The 19,384-nt window shown below is 39.3% G+C and overlaps 1 pseudogene; it reads right to left on the reverse strand.

The window, feature by feature from the left end:
- The window catches only part of LOC147984442 (uncharacterized), a 179,898-nt pseudogene that overhangs the window by 157,115 nt on the left and 3,399 nt on the right, over window positions 1–19,384 (reverse strand).

The raw sequence follows: 19,384 nt of genomic DNA on the forward strand, positions 1-19,384 counted from the left end.
AAACGTAGTGCAACTTTTTGGAGAATTTTTCTGGGCCAGAATACACGGGATGGCAAAGAAGTACCAGAGGGGTGCCCCGAGGGGGGGACAACCCAGCTAGGTGCGCGTGGGGGCCCAGGCGCGCCCTGGTGGGTTGTGCCCACCTCGATGGCCTCTCGCACCGCCTATTTGCTCTATAAATACCCCAATATTCCAAAAAACCCAGGGGGGTCGACGAAACACAATTTCAGCCGTCGCAAGTTCCAGAAACCACAGATCCAATCTAAACACCATCACAGAGGGGTTCATCATCCTCATTGGTGCCTCTCTAATGATGCGTGAGTAGTTCATTACAGACCTATGGGTCCGTAGTTAGTAGCTAGATGGCTTCCTCTCTCTCTTTTGATTCTCAATACAATGGTCTATTGGAGATCTATTTGATGTAACTATTTTTGCGGTGTGTTTGTTGGGATCCGATGAACTTTGAGTTTATGATCAGATCTATATTTTTATCCATGAAAGTTATTTGAGTCTCTTTATCTCTTATATGCATGATTAATTATAGCCTCATATTTCTTATTCAAATCTTTGGTTTAGTTAGGCCGACTAGATCGATTTTTCTTGCCATGGGAAGAGGTGCTTTGTGATGGGTTCAATCTTACAGTGCTCAATCCCAGTGACAGAAGGGGAAATGGCACATATGTATCGTTGCTATTAATGATAATAGATGGGGTCTATTCCTACATGAATAGATCTTGTCTACATCATGTCATTGTTCTTATTGCATTACTCTGTTTTTCCATGAAATACACTAGATGCATGCTAGATAGTGGTCGATGTGTGGAGTAATAGTAGTAGATGCAGGCAAGAGTCTGTCTACTAATCTTGGACGTGATGCCTATATAATGATCATTACCTGGATATCGTCATAATCATTTGAAGTTCTATCAATTACCCAACGGCAATTTGTTTACCCGACGTATGCTATTTTTCTCGAGAGAAGGCACTAGTGAAATCTACGGCCCCCGGGTCTCTTCTTTATCATATTTGCCTTTGAGATCTATTTTTATTCGCTTTAATTTATAGATCTATTAATCCAAAAACCCAAAAATACCTTGCTGCATTTTTTTGTTATTTATTTTATCACACGTTCCCGTGAGATCTATTTATCCAATCTACTACAATTTTATCTATCTTTTTACCCAGGAGGGATTGACAACCCCTCTTTTACGTCGGGTTACAAGTATTTGTTCTTTGTGTGCAGGTACCGTTCACTTAGTGTGGCATGGTTCTCCTACTAGTTCGATAACCTTGGTCTCATCACTGAGGGAAATAGCTACCGTAGTTGTGCTGCATCATCCCTTCCTCTTTGGGGAAATACCGAAGTAGTTCAAGCCGCATCAGTACCCACTTATCCCCACATCTCCAACACTCACCTGCCTTTCTTATTCTCTGAATATTGATGTTCACATTTTTAGTCGTCTTGTTACTACTGACATTTTGTATTACTTGAGGAGTACTAGTAGGTTTTACTGCTAAGGACACATAGTGTTTCTGATAATAATTATTGTAGGGAACCATTGATTTCTTCTGATGAAACACTGGAGGAGGATTATGGAAAGTGATCCTTTGAGGGGCATGTTTGGGGTATTTTCACCTCGACTGAAAGTGGTAAGAGCCGCTCCTCAACCTACTGAAGCTACTGGAAATATTTATTATGAAATTCCTTCTGGTATTATGGAAAGACTGCTCGCCAATTCCTATCTAGGAGATGGAACAATACATCATGATATGCACTTAATCTATATATGTGGCACCCCGGCTCAGAGAAACCGAAACACCCCATATTCCAGCCCAGAGATCAAGTCTTCTGGAATACGACACTGCTTGGCATAGAACAAATCAACTCTTATTACAAAGGATAATGGTACAAGGGTCTGATGTAATAAGGAATCACATCTGCATGGCAACACTACACCTGCTAAGGTAGGTCTATGCTAGCAGCGGAACAACTCGTCGCCGCGGAATAACATCTAGTGGTGGAATAATGACGATGGTGGTGAACTCCACTCCGTAGGGACTCTGGCTGGGACACGATCTAGCTCACATGATCGGTAACCTCGACAAGCAATCAATCACGACCTCACCTGCAATCTGGCATGACACGCCAGGTCAGTACTTTGAATGTACTTGCAATCTCACAACAACCAAAAGCATCAAGGCAAGACAATAACATAGCATTAATAGGTTAAGTTGTCAACAACTACTATGATGTGGAAGGAATAACTAAGCATGATATGATACTACAATTACTGTTGAACCATCATCCCAAGAACCATCTGACTCTGGGCTATCCGGCCAAAAAATATATTACCTCGATCACCTCATGATCAATACCTCCTTGTGATCACCACATGATCACATCACAACTGAATGATCATCCTCGAGATCATCCGGCATCCTGCCAAACTATTACTGCTCACATATAAATATATAAGTCATCTAAAAAGTCATTTCGTCATGTGAGTGTTGATCGAATGGTGTTACCTAGTATGAAATGTGTCCATGATCGAGGACGCAACTATCAATAGATTAAACACACTCTGCAGAGGTTAGTACACTGTACCCACATCACAGAACCCATGGCCTCATGCTCCCATTCGGGTGGACCAACGGCGTTCCGACAAAACCAATATATTGCATGACACTCTCCCAGCCACTCCGACCAACTCTCCTTCGGTCTAATTCATGGGTGGCCCCGAATGCCACTCTGGACATCAAACAGCCACCGTCGTGGCAAAGCAAAACAAAAACGGTCCTAAACGGGGACAATGGTATACCATACAACTCGGCAACACAAGGCTTATGGCCGCCTACCTGATCAGGGTAGCGCACGCACATAACCTTCCCTAGTTGGAGGCACCGACGAGAGGCATAGCAACAAACTGCATTAGGGCCTTCCCATAAAGGAAAATGTGGTTGCTGGAAAAGCCTGGTTCGATGGCACCTGACCAATGAAATGACAGAATTTGTCCCCAAGGTATAACGGTGATAACTGATACTCTGATATCATATATCCACTTGTAATCCAAGCCATAGCAATATCCAACCCATGATTCCAAAGCATAATATAGTCATACCATAATACTCCAAGGATAACATCTTAACTAAGGTCATGATGAATCCAAGAACATGGTGAAAATGATGCCATCGGAACAGGCTCGGCGAATAGAGAAACTGGACTTTGGAATCACCTAACTCGGAGTTACGAGTGAAAAGTTATAGCCGGTTGAATATTAGGGACCGGTCTGTAAAAGAAGTATTCACGAAGAGGTCCCTGGCCGGCTAAAGCATAAAGCGCATTTATGAGAATACGCTTTCAAATAGAGAAACCATATTCCCGTATGAAACCACGCCAGAGTACGCCTTCATATCCGGAAAGCGTATTTTTGAGGAGGGCGTCTCTACTTATCCACATTAGCCGAGTGGGCTCAACGCACAGAGCGGCTGACGGGTGGGGTCCACAGGAGCTGGGGCCCGCTTGGCCTTCGTCTTCTTCTTCTACCTCCCTCGCCCGCGCCTGGCCGAGGCAGAGCCGGCGCCCAACGGAGACCGCCGATGATCCCGCCTGCCGTTCGAGACACGCGACCTACCAAAATGCTCAGGGGACCGGGTTGCATCGATGAGTGGGGGTCTTCTCCGCCGGGGGCTCCGAAACGGGGGCGACCATGCCCGCGGCGGAGGATAGCTTCGCCCACCGGTGAGCTCGTGGCTAGAGGCCACCGGAGGAGGAGGAGAGGCACTGGGGTGGCTCCGGGGGTGGTGGTGGAGGTCTCTGGTGGTGGTGGAACGAAGGGAGGGGCTCGGCATCGAGTTAACTTAGCCGGGGGGAGCGGCGACCATGGCGTCCAACAGAGGTGAGGAGAGTGTCTCGGGCTCGGGGGAGTGATCGGGGAGGTTGCTGGGGAAGTGATGAGGAGGATGGACTTCTCGGAGAGGCTCAGGCTCTACTTAAATAGACGGGGCGAGATGCTCGTGGCCGGAGTCCGCCGCGAGGGTCCGGCCAATGCTCTGGCGACAAACAGGGCGCTCGAGAGGCGTGGAGGCGACGGGAGAGAGTAGAGGAGGTGCACTGGAGCAGAGATTGACGCCACGGGAGAGGAGGAAGAGGCCAAGGCACGAAGAGAGCCGAACAACCACTGTTCGCCCATGGGCATGCGGCGGCTAGCGCCGGTGAGGGGGCTACAGGAGGAGAGAGGGTTCCAGAGTGATGGCAACGGCATGAGGAAGCCACCAGACACGCTCAGGCGCGCGAGGGCGATGAGAGACGGGGTGACTAGAGTTGGACAACGCTCTGGACGCGGCCCAGACCTGCAGAGCATGCGCACATGCACCAAACCGCGTGGTCACCGCGTCTACTAGCAAAGATAGGACTAAAGGGGCTGGCAAAGTATGTCTGGGGTGTAGTCCTTTCTCCCCAAGGCAGCACAGAAGTGATAGCTCACCAAAAGAAACCAAGAGTAGATGTGAGGCTTCAATGGAAGTTTGATGTAGCAAACTTGACTACACATCTGTGATCAACAAAGAAGTGATAAGGGCCAAATGTGATGTCTAGGAGGTTTACAGTAGGAATGACGATGATCCTGTGTAGTTTGAGGAGAGTTGGACCATTCTTTATCATAGTTGCTTTGCAACTACAAATATAATCCAGAAAAGAGATTTGGATGATGCACTTACGTGGATTGGTCACTTGAGCTTAAATTTGGTAGATCATGGTCATATGGACATAAGATTATTCTGTAAAACTTTCATACCATTTAGACTTTCCAAATGGTACTTCCTTCCCAGATATCCTTTCTGTCTAGAAACATGTGATAATATTGGAGATAAATTGGCTTAATAAAATGATCCCAAATTTTGTGGAGAGAGGTTTTAGGGCTAGGAGAATGCTCTGGTAAATTTTCAGCCCTAATGAAGCAATATAAAATATACTTGCTTCACAACCTAAAAATATTGATAGAAGCAAACATTTGATGGTGTGCTCACATAGATGATTGGATGGGGCTGAAAATTGGTGAAGAGTCATGATATGAGCACCTGTAGGATCTTGCAAAATTTCAACTCATTTGGATACTCCTAGCTAGTACTTCCTTCAACAAGGCTTCCATTTGACAAAAACTTTGGAAAATTGCTGAGGAAGATTGGCTAGGCAAATAGAGCTGCATTTTGGCATGAGGCAATGATTTGGATGAGAGATGATGCCCAAAAAGTTTGGGAGCAATCAACAAAATATAGGTGGCACTTCCTTCACAGAAGACCACTCTGGACAGAAATGAAGAATGAATATTGATGAATTATTTTTGAACTAGATGATGAAAGTTTGGACATATTTGGGGGCATATATGATCCAAACAATTTATGAGAATAATATGGGAATTTTGTGGAAGACAGAAATATAGGTTGCTTCACAACCTAGGGCAAACATGACTATTCCTTTAATAGAAAAAGGAATATTCCTAAGAAAAAAATTGAGGTTGAGCTAGAATGGAAATGACATGACCTAGGGAGAGATTTGAGAATGATGAGTCACTTTGGAGGAGAAGAATTGAAGATCTCCCGGGTTGCAAGTCCACAGAACCACTGCAAAATGAAAATCAAAGAAAAACCAAAGGAACCATAAAGAAAAAGAAAGGGCCAAAACTAGGGTGTTACAATATAGATTAAATTTGTGGATTGTTTAAGCTCGCATGTATATCAAAGGATGGAGTTAAGAAGAAGGTATTCCCTTTATCTTTGAGGGAAAAGGCATTATCTTGGTACAGGCTATTGGATGACATTGGAACATGGGATTGGAACCGATTGAAGCTAGAATTTCATCAGAAATTTTATCCTATGCACCTAGTTCATCGTGATCAGATATATATAAACACTATTCTGATCACAGGATCAGAATAATATTCTGATAACTACCTGACCTATCCCAGCGGTAGTACTTTAACTTCCCCTGGTGCCAGGTTGAACTTCCACGAACATTGTCCAAATGGGGCTTGCCATTGGAAAGCTGTGCAGACGAGTATCATGATCTAAGTTAAATTTTTGGTAAAATCTAAACGATTTAAGAGCAGTTTTGAAAACTGTTTTTTCTTCATACAAAAAATGTGAATAGTATTTTTCATCCCATTTCTAAATTGTTTATTGGAATGTGACATATAATTGGCATTGGAAAGCTGCTGCAAATGCGTTTCTTCGACATGTAGAAAGTTTTCTCTAATTCCCTATGGTTAAAGAGTAATTTGGAAAATCGTAGAATTTCACAAACCGAACAGCTGAGTTCATATTTTCGATGTCATTTCTAAGCGGCTAATCCAATTGACGCAAATGATATGGTGTTGGAAAACTTATGTAAATGCGCTTCTTTTCCATGTGCAAAGATTTTTCTAGTTTTGAACTGTTTAAGAGTAATTCAGAAAACGGTCCAAATTTCACCAATTCTTATTTTTGAGTTAGTTTTTTAACAATACGTCAGAATGCAACAAATGACATGGGGTTGGAAATCTTGAAGAAATGCAAAACCTTTTGGTATATAATGTTTCTCCCAATTTCTTATGGTTTTAAGTCAATTTTGAAAATGGTTAAAAATATTTTTGGTCGTAATGTTTGTAAACTTTGTCAGAATGGAGCAAGTTGGATAGCTATCGAAAATGCGAAACTTTTGTGTATATTAAGTTTTCTCTAATTCACAGTTGTTTTCAAGTAATTTAGAAAAATGGCAAGATAATGATTTTTGCCTTCATCGCGAAAGCAAATGCACTACGTGAAGTAGTTGAACTTTTGGGGCATGTCTGTTTGAACTTCACTCTGTTTTTGACGTGCTGTTTTTTGCGCGTAACTCCCAATCCACTTACCGGAATTGAGCAAATTATATATCGATGGAAAGCTGTTGACAACACGCAACTTTGCCGTGTTGATCATTTTTTCATACTCGTGACAGTTCAGGAGACTTTTTTAAATGGTTTTTATTATTAGAAACATGTCTTTATTGTTATACATGAAACTTTTAAACGGTTCATCGGAATATAGCATATAATATACCATTGAAAGCATATGAATAGGAGCAACTTTTTCATGTAGACAATAGATTAAATCTATCGTCGTGTGAGAGCAGTTTTTGAAATGGCAAAAAGAATGTCGTTTTTGCCTTTTCAACATGTGATTGAAGGACGGACTTCTCGCACTATAAATTTTGAACCATGCGGGAGGAGCACGTGAACTTCTTTTAACAACCCTTTTATGTTCTTTTTGTTATTAATCTCGCAAAAAATGCATTCCATGTACTAGTTGAACTTCTCGTGGTTTACACCTTGAACTTCGGCCGCGTATTTTTGTTCGTAGTTCCTCACCGTGTTCGACGGAGTTGTACAAATGATATACCTGTCGACACTTATTGAGAAGACTCGAATTTTTTGTGATACGGTTAAAATTTTGTTCAAACAACATACACCAATTTATTTTAACGCTTTATTTTGGAATAGAGCATACGGTACACCCTTGGAAAGTTTTCGAACAAGAGAAACTTTTTTCGTGTAGAGCATTTTTGTTCCAAATTTGTAATGGCTTGAGAGAATTATTTTAAAACATGAGAAATAATTTTTTGTGTGTTTTTTGAACATGTAAATGCACGGTGAACCTCTCCCTCAAGAATTTTGAACTTCCAAGGGCAAAGCACATGAACTTCTACCAAAAAATTAGACCTTGGTTTTCTGTTATTTTCTTCCCGTATGAAACACACACTATGTAGTACGTAAACTTTCGGCTGTTATCAATTCGAATTTCTCTCTGTTTCGCTTTTAGTAACATAAAAAATTGAGTTTTTTATAGACATCGAACCGCTCTAACTTTTTAAACTGGACTTTTTATGTAAACACCGTACAAATTTTTTATATTGAACTTCGTACTTTAATTTTGCATAGAAATAAGAAGAATTTGAGTTTTTTGTATACATCGAACTACTTTGTTCTTTTAATTTGAAATTCTTGATTTTCTTATTAAAATCAATGTGCTCCAAATTTTTCAAAAATGACAAAAAAAACGTCACTACCCTTTAGCAACGAAAAAATGAATTTTTATAGACATCGAACCGCTCTATTTTTCCATTTTTGAACCTCTTTCTGTATTTTTAGAAATGGGAAAAAATGAAGTTTTTTTAGTAAATGTCAAACTTGGTTATTTCGAGCTGAACTTCTTGATTTATTCTTCACTAATAGGAAAAATTCAATTTTTTGTAATAAATATTGAACTGCTCCGATTTTTAAATTGAACTTCCTAGTTAATTATTTAGTAATAAGGAAAATCCGGGTTTTTCATATACATTGAACTATTTTATTTTTAAAATTGAACTTCTTTGTTTTCTTAATTTAGACTTCTTGGTGTTATTCATTTATAACGGAAAAAATCCTAGTTTAGTAATAAACATAGTACAAGTTTTTTGGTTATTTTGAACTAAACTTCTTGGTTTATTTGTTAGTAACAGAAAAAATTGAATTTTTGCAACAAATATTGAATTGCTCCGTTTTTTGAAATTGAACTTCGTGGTTTACTATTTAGTAATGAGGAAAATCTGGGTTTTTCATATACATTGAACTACTCCGTTATTTTAGTTTGAACTTCTTGGTTTATTCTTTTAATGACGAGAAAAATCTGAGTTTTGAATATAACCGAACTATTATATTATTTAAAATTGAACTTCTTAGTTTTTTTACTAGGAGTCGTTTAGTAAACATCCAACTGCTCTGCTATTTAAACATGAATTTTTTTATTTTATATTTTTGAAACGGTGATAAGTTGTTTTTATTTATTTAATAAACTTCAAACTTACCTATTTTAAAATTTGAACTTCGTAGTTGTTTTGTGTGTTCTCCTATTTTTTATTTTTGGATACCCAATGTGTGTGTTTTGTCGTAAGCGAACATTTTGAACTATCCGAGAGAGAGAGAGAATATGAACTTCACATCGACCATTTTTTGTCTTCAAGAAATGCTCTCTTTTTTGCTTTTTAATTTTGAACTTCTATGCACTATTTTTTTGTGACAATTTCATGAAGGAAAGCACCAACCAACATGTGATACCTTTTTTATTGTAAAGGGCAAAGAATACTTTTTTTATCATGTCTTTCCAATTTGAACCTCACTAAAAAATATTGTATTCAATGTATTTTTTTAGTGTTTCCATATTGGTTGAACTTGCAGCTTTCTCAAAATTGAACTTCCTATTTTTTACTCCATGAACACAAAAAACTGACATTATAAAACTAATATGGAAAACAAACATGACAAAAGTAGTTTTTTTAATCTGGTGTAATCCGTGTGCACACGCACACGCACAACACATCCACAATTTCTTTTTTGGCTGACATGAAATGAAAAAAGTTTCGGTCTCACGGGAATATGGGCAACACACATGGCCAACTTTTTTGTGTTTTTGCAGCAAACAGAAAACATGTGCTCCGAAAACTCTCCTTTTCTAGCCACGTGTGGTTGTGTTGTTGCTGCCATTATTACTCGACCTGCCATGACAATTTTAGTCGACCTAGCATGGATGCTCTATAGCCACGCGATGGTGAGCAAAAATAGCATCGGCAGTAGTAGGACTCGCTGGTCAAAAAGCTCGCCGGAGTTGTGTTGGGCAGATGGACGAGGGAACGAGAGGAAGGAGGCCATCGTCTATGCGATGTCCTCGAGGATGAAGGAGCTCGCTGGAGTAACACCGCTCCCAGGCATGAGCATCCGTTGGATCTGGCAGGTTGCGGCTGTTGGAGGCGGCTATAGATGACTGTGCTCGAGGAAGGAGTTGCCGGAGCAACACCACCTCCCCGCATGAGCTAGCGGTGGACTACAGCGGCAGCTAGCAGCGGACGGTGGCAGCCATACCATGCACCTTTAGCAAAAATATAGAAGTTCAAAGGTTGTTCTATTCCCTGTCAGTAGTAGCAAAAATTCACAAACCAAACAGACAACAAGAAAGGAATGCCTCATCGAGAAAAATTAAGCAAACTTCTAGCACCACATCTCATGGCTGAGGTCGTGGCAATCCCAGGGTTGCTTGTAGCGGAGGCGGATGGGGCAGCGTCGTTTGGGGGATTCCACGAAGAAAAAGTAATGATGTTAGCAAAGGAAGATTGGATAAATTAAAGTATGTCATTTAGGAACATGAACGAAAGTTTGATTTTGCATAATTGCTCTAACAAGATCAATTTCACCATTTCTGGTACCTAATTTTATGTAATGCAGGTTGAGTTTTCAGTAACCATCCAAGAAACAAAGTAGTACCTCAATTCTCTGTAGGTCAAGTTCCACAAATCACCAGTCCCCTGCATTTCTAGTGCAAGTGCACATTTTCGATTGATCCATCAAAGACTCGTCTTTTTTAACCTGAAAGTGGCGAGGGAAATAAGACAAACGGTTGTATATGAAGTCCAACCATAACTGGACCACTACTGGCTAGTGACCAAGCATATGGGCATGAAGAATTAAGAGTTGATCAAACAGCCACATGATCTACTTTGCTATGTTTTCACTCCTCTTATAGCAAGTATGCAACAGTTCGAGATGAATATAGAGCGAAGAATAATACATCAGTTCTAATGAATAAGAATTAATTCCCCTCCTCCTTCTATGTGGTATCCATGAGCGAATGTTTTAACTGCTCTGTTGGCGATGTTGTGACTTTTTGTGCCAGCGACCGCACTTGCTTTCGGGAGCGAGGAGTTGTGCTTGTAGGGTTGCAGTAGCGTGATCCAGGCACGGCAGAGTTGAACGGCATGATGTGGCGGCGACGAACGACATGCTGTTGGAGATCCAGTGGGAGGAGGCGGATGGGGAGGCAAGCGAGTTGCATCCAGGATCCACGACGCCCAATCAAGCAGGGGCAGTGCGCCACCACAGTGGTGACTGGATGTTGACGGAGTGCCTGACTGGGAGCACAGGCAACAGAGGCCCATTGATTTGGGTGACGTGGGACAGTTTGACGGAGCTAGAGGTGCTGGCGATGGAATGGGGAGGGCTCGGCAGATCTCACCAGATCCGTAGCCAGGGCGGCGCATCCGTAGAGTGTTGGCGGTGGCGTGGAGGTGCAATCCTTGGCCGAGATCCAGAGAATATGTTCGGAGGCGTCACGGGTTGGTGGCGGGGCAGGGCGGCGACGACATCTCTGGTTGGTGGCGGGGCGGGGCGGCAGCGATGTCGCTGGTTGGGAGTGGGGCGGGGCGGTGACGTCTTCTCCGATTGGGGTCGGGGTGGCGATGGGATCGAGTCAAGGTGGTGGGCAGTTCAGGGGATCGTGGGTGGTCTTTCCTTTTTTTGGCTGCCGATTCGAGGGAGTTCGGGAACATCCCGTCGGCGCCTATATAGGCGCATTGTGATCAGAATAACTATTCTAATCCCATGATCAGAATAGTGCTACTCTCTCTCTCTCTCTCTCTCTATATATATATATATATAATATATAACTTTTGGCCTCGTGAAGGATAAAGTATCACTCAAGCTTGGGGGAGGCTTAAGTACATGATGCACACATGCCCCAATCATGAGCTCTCAAGAGAAATGATTATACAAAACTTTTATGCTGGGCTTTCTCATGATGATAAAACAATGCTTGATACTTCTTATGTCGGTTCCTTCATGAAGAGAACTATTGAATTCAAATGGGATATTATTGAAGGAATTGAACTATTGAATTCAAGTGGGATATTATTAAAAGAATTAATCGCAACTCTGAAGATTGGGAAATTGACAAAGGTAATGAGTCAGGTATAATCTTGAATTTGATTGTGTTAAGTCATTTATATAAACAAATGTTTTTCATAAGCTTAGTGCAAAATATGGGCTTGAATCTGAAATAGTAGCTACATTATGTGAATCATTTGTTGCTCATGTTGATCTACCTAAGGATAAGTGGTTTAAATTTCATCCACCTATTGAAGAAATTTGTGAGGAACCTGTTATAGCTAAAACTGAAATGATTGCCTATACTGTTGATCAAGTTGTACCCACTACCTATATAGAGAAACCTCCTTTCACTTCTAGGATTAAGGAACATGCTAAAATTACAGTTGTGGTGCATAAGAGTAGGGATAAAAACGGCGCGGAAACGGACGGGGCTAGGTGCAACCTTATTTTTTTATATTTTTTTGCAGAAGTGGAAACGAATACAGAAACCCCAGAAATGAATACGAAAGCAGATAGTACCGAAAACAAACATGGAGCGAATACAGAGCGGACACGGAAACAAAACTATGTGTTGATCGGAACTTAAAACCCCTTGAATCATGGAGAAATACAGACAACAAGCAAACAAGTTTATGGAATTATTAACATGGCTACAAAACAATATGGTTGTGTTAGCAACATAGGGTGGTATTGTAGTGATACATGACAATTACGTATAGGGTCTAGTTGAGTACGTGTGTGATAGTAAAAGTTGGTCCTCAAATGATCCATTCTTCTCATTCTACTCATTGTTTCATTATGTGTTGTTTGGTAGTTGGGCTACAAAGCAGCCTTGGGCCTATAGTAGAAATGGAAATTCCATATTCACGGAAACAGAAAGTTTCATTTCCACATCTGTTCCACCAAAAAACACCATTTCATTTTTGTTTCCATTTCCGCATAAAAAATTCCATTTCCATTTCCGTTTTGCAAATTTCCGTTTCCGTTTTCATATTTTCTCTCCGTTTCCATTTTTCCTTCGGAAAAGCGGAAACTTTCCACTCCGTTTTCATCCCTACATAAGAGTAATGTTAAAACACCTAAACCCTCTGAAAAATTAAAGTGTAACCTAATATTGCAATGGTTAAAGATCTCTTGGTTGATAATATTGACGTCCATGTCATTTATTTCTGTAAGGAAGCAACCCGGATTGCTAAACAAGTTAATACTGAACAAGATAAATTAGATAAGAGTAAACCTGTAGTTGGCATGCCTGTTGTTTCCGTTAATATTGGAGATCATTGCTATTATGGTTTATGTGATATGGGTGCTAGCAAGTGTTATTCCGTTTTCTTTATACCAAGAAGTTATGCATGATATTTCACTTGTTGAGATAAAAGATATTGATGTTACTATTAAGCTTGCAAATAGAGATACTATTTCACCGCTTGGGATTGTTACAGATGTTGAAGTCTTGTGTGGTAAGATCAAATACCCTACTGATTTTCTAGTACTTGAATCTCCACAAGATGATTTTCGTCCCATTATATTTGGTAGACCTTTCTTGAATATCATTAATGCTGAAATTGATTGTGTTAAAGGAAGGGTCAGTGTTAAGTTTGTTGACATACCTCACGAATTTAATTTCTCCAAGTTTAGTAGACAACCTCATGATAAATAATTACCTAATAAAGTTGAAATCATTGGTCTTGCTTCTATTGTTGTACCTCCTACTGATCCATTAGAATAATATCTGCTAGACCATGAAAATGATATGCATATGAATGAATGAAATGAAATGGATGAAATATTCTTTCGGCAAGCACCTATCCTTAAACATAATTTGCATGTTGAAACTTTGGGTGATCCTCTTCCACCAAATAGTGACCATGTGTTTGAATTAAAGAAACTACTTGAAATATGCTCATCTTGATGAAACGAAGATATATCCTATTATTATCAATGCTAACCTTTCAGTGCACGAAAAAAATAGATTACTCAAAACTCTTAGGAAACATCGTGTTGCAATTGGATATACTCTTGATGATCTTAAGGGCATTAGCCCAACATTATGTCAACACAATATTAATATGGAGTCTGGCGCTAAACCCGTTGTCGATCATCAACGTCGTCTGACTCCTAAGATGAAGGATGTGATAAGAATTGAAATATTAAATCTCCTGGAGGCAGGTATAATTTATCCTATAGCTAATAGTAGATAGGTAAGTCTTGTTCATTATGTCCCTAAGAAAGGTGGCATCAATGTTGTTCCTACTAATAAATGAACTTATTTCACAAAGAATTGTAACCAGTTATAGGATGGTAATTGATTTTAGAAAATTAAAGAAAGCAACTAGAAATTATCATTACCCACTGCCTTTTATTGATCAAATGTTAGAAAAAATATCTAAGCATACACATTTCTGCTTTCTAGATGGATATTCTGATTTTTCTCAAATACCTGTTTCATAAGAAGATCAAGAGAAAACTAATTTTACTTGCCCTTCTGGAACTTATGCTTATAGATGTATGCCTTTTGGTTTATGTAATGCACTTGCTACTTTTCAAATATGTATGACTGCCATATTCTCTGATTTTTGTGAAAAGATTGTTGAGGTCTTCATGGATGATTTTTTTTCATTTTGCGGAACTTATTTTGATGATTGCTTGAGCAATCTTGACAAAGTTTTGCAGAGATGTGAAGAGACTAATCTTGTCTTGTATAGGGAGAAGTACCACTTGATGGTGAATGAAGGTATAGTCCTTGGTCATAAAATTTCTAAAAGAGGTATTGAGGTAGATAAAGCTAAAGTAGATGCAATTGAGAAAATGCCATGTCCTAAAGATATCAAAGGTATAAGAAGTTTCCTAGGTCATGTTGGTTTCTGTTGGAGGTTCATTAAAGACTTCTCTAAAATTTCTAAGCCTCTCACTAATCTCCTGCAAAAAGATGTCCCTTTTGTTTTTTATGATGATTGTGTAGAAGCCTTTGAAATACTTAAGAAAGCCTTAATATCTGCACATGTGGTTCAACTACCTAATTGGAATCTACCCTTTGAAATTATGTGTGATGCTAGTGATTTTGCTATTGGTGTTGTTCTAGGTCAAAGAGTTGATAAGAAACTAAATGTTATTTATTATGCTAGTAAGACCCTAGATAGTGCTCAAAGAAATTATGCTACTACTGAGAAAGAATTTTTAGTAGTTGTGTTTTTGCATGTGATAAGTTCAGACCTTATATTATTGATTCTAAAGTTAGTATTCACATAGGTCATGCTAATATTAAATGTCCTATGGAAAAGAAAGATACTAAACCTAGACTGGTTAGGTGGGTTCTTTTACTACAAGAATTTGAGTTGCATATTTTTGATAGAAAAGGAGCTGAAAACCCAGTAGCCGATAATTTGTCTAGAATGGAAAATTTTCTTGATGACCCACTACCTATTGATGATAGTTTTCCTGATGAGCAATTAGCTTCTATAAATGCTTCTACTTCTCGCAATAATCCTTGGTATGCAGATTATGCTATATTCATTGTTGCTAAATATATACCACCTAGTTACACTTATCAACAAAACAAAATGTTTTTCTTTGATTTAAGACATTACTTCCGGGATGACCCACATTTATATAAAGAAGGAGTAGATGATGTTATTAGAAGTTGTGTACCTTAGCAGGAGCAGGAACAAATCCTAAGGGAGTGTCAATCTGAGGCATATGGAGGGCACCATGCGGGAGACAGAACTGCACATAAGGTATTACAAATTTGGTTTTTACTGGCCTACTCTCTTCAAGGATGCACATAAGTTTTTCCTCTCTTGTGATGAATGTCGAAGAATTGGTAATATTGGTAGACGTCAAGAAATGCCTATGAATTATTCACTTGTTATTGAATCGTTTGATGTCTGGGGCTTTGATTATATGGGACCATTTCCTTCCTCTAACGGGTATACTCATATTTTAGTTGTTGTTGATTATGTCACTAAATGGGTAGAAGCTATTACATGAAGAGGGAGATTGCTGGCAGCTGGAATTCTGGACCTAAAAGAGCTACAACAGAGATATCTATTCTCTGGAGCTCCAAATAACCTGAAACTTTACAGAGATTTTTTATTGAATATATATATAATACTAGAACGAAATCTACCGGAGGGGGCCCACCTACTGTCCACAAGACAACAGGGCGCGCCCTGATGTCTTGTGGGGCCCACAACTGCCCTCGGGTGCCCTCCTTATGCTATATGAAGCCATTTTCCCTAGAAAAAAGAGAATACTTTAGGGAAGAAGTGCCACCATCTCGAGGCGGAACCTGGGCAGGAGCACTTTTGCTCTTCGGTGGAGCGATTCCGCCAAGGATACTTCCCTCCAGGGGGTATCGAAGCCATCGACATCTCCAACGATCCTCTCATCTTGGGAGGACTAATCTTCATCAACATCTTCACCATAACCATCCCATCTCAAACCCTAGTTCATCTCTTGTATTCAATCTTTATCTCAAAACCTCATATTGGTACCTATGGGTTGCTAGTAGTGTTGATTACATCTTGTAGGTGATGCTAGTTGGTTTACTTGGTGGAAGATTATATGTCCAGATCCTTGATCCTAAATTATAGTCCTCTAATCTTGAACATGAATATGATTTGTGAGTAGTTCAGTTTGTTCTTGAGGACATGGGAGAAGTCTTGTTATAAGTAATCATGTGAAGTTGGTATTCATTCAACATTTTGATGATATGTATGTTGTTCTTCCCCTAATGATGTCGTGTGAACGTCGACTACATGACAGTTCATCATACTTGGGCCTAGGAAAGGCATTCGGGAGTAATAAGTAGATGATGGTTTGCGAGAGTGACATAAGCTTAAACCCTAGTTTGTGTGTTATTTCGTAAGGGGCTGATTTGGATCCATATGTTTCATGCTATGGTTAGATTATCTTAATTCTTCTTTCGTAGTTGTGGATGCTTGCGAGAGGGGTAATCATAAGTGGGTTGCTTGTTCAAGTAAGAACAACACCCTAGCACCTCTCCACCCACATATCAAATTATCAAAGTAGTGAACGTGAATCAACTAAACATGATGAACCTGACTAGACGAGAACCCCATGTCCTCAAGAACGCTTTGATTATTATAAGAACTACTTTTGGCTTGTCCTTTGCTACAAAAAGGATTGAGCTACCTTGTTGCACCTTTGTTACTATTGTTACTTGCTACTTGTTATGGATTACCTTGTTACAAAATTATCTGTCATTACTACTTACAACACTTGCAGAGAATACCTTGCTAAAAACCGCTTGTCATTTTCTTCTACTCCTTGTTGGGTTCTACACTCTTACTTATCAAAAGGACTATGATTGATCCGCTATACTTGTGGGTCATCAAGCTTCTTGTGACAGCTGCAGGACTACTACAAGTGGCAGCATTGTTGCTCTTGGTTGGTGTAGATGGAACTGCATTGCTAACTGTAACATCAAACTATGAAGATGGATTCCTCCCCCTACTTTTCCTATAAAAAGGAGCAACTAGAACTATTCTCATGTAAAAGAACCATGGTATTATACCTAGAAAACAACAACATGTATTAGTTTGTACCTTTTCTTTGTTCCTTTTTGAGGACAGACAATTTCTCTATGTCCTACCTCCTCGCATTTTTTGCATTTGTTCAAGGATCCCTTTCTTGATCCACCTTCCCACCAAATCTTCATCTTCTGTTTTCTTGTTCTTCTAGCACCTTTTTCTTGCCTTTTGGAATTGGTGGACGCAACACAAAGCCTGTATCCATATGTGGCCACTGATTATTGTCCGTAACGGGCTCAATTACAGCTTCATATGCTACCCTCAATCTGCTCACTAAGTAGTACTCATGTACATAATCCCCCATGTTAACAAAGTTGCGAGCTTGCAAAACATTTATGAAGGCTAGTGCATGGTCACAAGGCTTGCCTGTGTGCTTCCATTGCAGACATGTACACTCATGTGTGAGTGTTTTGACGACATATCTTTCGTCCCTTTTGTTAACATTTCTCATCTCCACTCCAATCACCTAATGCTTTAGCCTTGAGATGTCCTAGTCCCCGAGTCTTTGCATTTAATTGGTGTATGAAAGATGGCAGTATTGTCCCTAGAATTTTCTTTCCAATTATTCTACTCTGTCTAAATAGGTCCATAATCATCTCTCTAATCTTATCGGCTAGCTAAACAATCGGCAAGTCCTTGATATCTCACGCCCAAGCATTAAAGCACCCGACAAGATTGTTATATATGTAGTCACACTTGATTTCAAGGTTGAAAATGCACCTCGTCCATAACAAATTATGGTAATCCCTAAGGTAAATATACTTTCTCAGACGCATCAAATATCTTCGCCATGTGAAGTTGATATTCTTTTGCCCTATGTACCCTAGCAGCAGGCCACAACCGTCCAAACACATCACCATGAAAATGTTTCTAAAAATTATGCCACGCCACATATGCCTAAAGAACTCACGTTGTTCATCTTAAGGGAAAACCTTTTTAACAGAATTTTCAAGACCCTTGCAAGCATCGGTACAAACAACAAATACTGGAGGCTCCCCTATTGGCTTCTTCAATTGATTCATGAAGCCCAACTATCTCCATTTTCATACTCAATAAAGCCATACGACATTGGAAACATCCAATTGTGACCACCCAAAGCAGTGACTATAGCTAGCTGACCATTTCATTTGCCATTTAAGTGAGTTGGATATATAATAAATGGCCTACATCCATTCAAAAACCCATCTATGCAAGGCTTGAAAGCAATAAATAGAATGTTGAAAATGTACTTCACCTTCAACTGTGGTTGTACCAATCTATACAATTGTAACATTCCAAAATTCCCCAAATTCTAAATTTTGGAATGTTATATTAAATAGATAGTTTTGTTTGATTGTGGTGTGGTTGCTTGCGTGAAATTGAGTAACTCTTTGAAAGTTAAATGAGAGGAAATAAAATGACTTTCCAAAAACTTTCACTTTGCTTTCTGATCCCCAAGAATTCAAATTTATTTCATCACAAAACCCTAGAGAGAAGATGACATGACTTCTTCCATTTAAATAAATGAAAAGGGTTGTTGAAAAGATTTGAATTTCATTTGAAAATATTTCAAATTCAGAAACTTTAAGCAACTCAATGATTTTCATGAGAGAAGATAAAATGACTTCATCAAAATATATGAAATATGAGTTGGAAGTTTCAAAAGAATTAAATTCAAAATCCCATTAGAATTATTTTCAATTTGGGGTTATTTGTTTTTTATTAAAATTATTTTATCCAAAAATAAAATATATGAAAAATAGGGTAAAATGATTCCCTACAGTAGAAAGTTGGAGAAAAATAAATTTGAAATCATTTTGGTATTTTTAAAATAATTTTTACTGGGTTTTATTACACCAGTAACACTCTTTGCTTCATTTAAATTATTGAGGATTTTATTTGATGTTAGAAAAATGTTCATGTTGTAGAAAATCTTTTTCTGAAAATTTCGATGTATAATATGCCTATATATAATTTTACTTTTATTTTCGTTATTCTGTTTTTCCTTTTCTATTTCTATTAAAAAAACTGCGTGTGCACCTAGAACTAACTGTCACCCACGTGCTCAGCATAGTAGCAACGGACGCCCCATCATTTTATTGTTTCTCTTCTCTCCTACATGGGCCAGGCCCAGCCAGCCTTTTTTTATTT

This window comes from Triticum urartu, chromosome 2A, assembly GCF_056163025.1.
Source record: "Triticum urartu cultivar PI428250 chromosome 2A, HENAU_Tu73, whole genome shotgun sequence".
Lineage (NCBI taxonomy): Eukaryota > Viridiplantae > Streptophyta > Magnoliopsida > Poales > Poaceae > Triticum > Triticum urartu.